Here is a 2340-nt window from a genome sequence, read left to right as displayed (position 1 = left end):
TTACAGGCAGTCCCTCAGCCACTGCCAGCCAGAGGCGGACTTGCTTCCTCTTCCGGTCTTTCCTAGTATCTAGCAATGACTTGGATGGCTCTTGGGGCTCACCCAAAGCAGCAGCAGTCCCAATGTTGTAATTTGTCAAAGATTTAGTGATTCAGACATAATCCAGCTGCTAGAGACACACCCTGTCTGTGAGCAGATGGACTTCCATTAAATGTGGGAAATTAATTCTAGCCTCGTTATGAAAGAGATTGAGATGACTTTGGAGAGCATAAGGATAATGTGGCCCTCAGGGAAGGAAAAACCTTTTTTTTCTTTTTTTTCTTCCCCCTCCTCTAAGAACAGTGCCATGATGTTGGGTCCTTTATGCCTCTTGGCCACTCAGTATCAGCCAAGATGCTGCCGGTCACTGACGATGGGACAAGCAAGAGGTGTGTGGCAATGCTTTACTGAAAATTCCCAAAACCCTGTTAGCTCAGCGTTTGAGTCATGCGGTGTAGTTAGATGACTAAATATAATGCTTACGCGTGCCTGCAGGGAAGACCCTATTAAAGCAAAGATCATGCCTTTTATCTGCAGTGGAGAGACGACTGGGGCTGTGAGCCCTTGCTCATGGGCCACTCGGAATCACGTAACTTGTAAAACATCACTGCAGGACACGCTGACACAAAGAGCAAGGAATGAGGATGCTTGCACCACTCTACTTGGCTTTTTTTTTTTTTTTTGGCCTATGAGACAGAGCAAAGGCTGGAACCAAGGATAAAGCCCGGTCTATACAGTTTGCACTAGATCTAATTTCTTCTGTTGGGGTGGGATTCTCTGCACCGCTGGAGCTACATCTGCAGCATTGACAAACTGGAGTGCCAACACTGCAGAGGTACTGTGAAAGCATAGTGTATTCCCACAGGCTAAAATACATATGAAAAGCTCCATATGACCTTACATGATTTGCCTTGCCAGTAAATCTGTTTGCAGCATGCAGAAATCACTGTTACAGCACAGTCAGTCCTAACAGGGATGTAGTATATCTCAGCAGAAAGGGCTTTTTGCCAACATGCACTCACTTCCTCCGAGGAAGCGATATAAACCCCTTTTAGAAGTAGTGTCTGGAGGGATTATTTGCACCTCCACCAGTTTTGGTAACAGTGCTGCAATTACCTGTGCAGCCATTTCACAAGGTGATGTGACTCAGACATGTCAAGCTAGCAGAGATCTTTAGCACTGTGGAAAGCTACAGTCCTACTTCATTCCAGTGTCTAGAAAGTCTTCCTAAGCTACTAGCACTCCTTTCCAGCCCACTTGCCAGAATTCCAACAGCCACTGCTCCTATTCCCTCTATCCCTACATGTGCTTGCCAAACCTGCATGCACCCTGGGCTGAGCAACCAGGGGAGTAACACACACCTGAAGGAACACCCCGTTTCTGCAGAATGCTCCCACAGTACCTGCAGTAACACAAACCATAGCATCAGAGCAGGCCATCTCAGTCCCAGGCTCACTTCAGCAATAAAAGCTGTTTCTGCAGGAGGACATCTTCCAGCAGAGCTCTGGCTACTTCCTTACGCTTGTGACAACAACATGGAAGAGAAACACAGCCAAGGGACACAGGTAATCTGCAGAATGACTGCAGAAAACGGTTGCTACAAAGGCCTGCACACCTTGGGGATTTCTTTAGAGCTTAAGTTGTCATTTTAATTAAAGTTAAAAAAAAAAAAAAAAAAAAAGAGGGGCAAGCTGCTAATTCTCAGGCTGAAACACAGGGCTTTAGTATCCAGGGCTTTTATGGTTCAGCTTTGGGGTTTTTTTCCCCCCAGGATATCATTGAAGTTAATACCACAGCTATAGCAGTATCCAGAATTCATCCAATCTGATGTTGGGATACGAGACGAGCACAGATGAGAAAGGATGTTTTGCAATATGGGAAGTAGAGTATTACGGTATTTTAAAAGAAAAGCAGACATGCTTTGGCACCCACATAAGCAGATTCTGGTCAGCAAATGACCTGTGGCAGTTTGAGCCTGAGCAGTCACCTGCCAATTCAGCTAATTGTGCTCAGGGCACCTATTAAAAGACCCCTTTCAGGCAGATGCAAAGCTTTGGTGGTGTAGTGTATTTTAAGAAACCTGGGATTAAAACTAAAAAAAATGGGTTTCCAGTTTAAACTATGGCTATTAACAGAAGCTTAGCTCTGCTGTACAGCAGTAGCATCCGCCACTGCAGACAGATGGGCAGGTGCCTTGCTCCATTCGTGCTGCTCTCCACGGACACTTTGCAGCCCTTGGCCACATGCAAGTTGCACAGGCGTTCAAAGTAAGAGATATAAGGAAAGCAAGGCTCTGATGAA

This window comes from Eurypyga helias, unplaced genomic scaffold (genome assembly GCF_000690775.1).
Source record: "Eurypyga helias isolate BGI_N326 unplaced genomic scaffold, ASM69077v1 scaffold39968, whole genome shotgun sequence".
Taxonomy (NCBI): Eukaryota; Metazoa; Chordata; class Aves; order Eurypygiformes; family Eurypygidae; genus Eurypyga; species Eurypyga helias.
The sequence above is the reverse complement of the archived record's forward strand: the minus strand, read 5'-3'. Positions refer to the sequence as shown.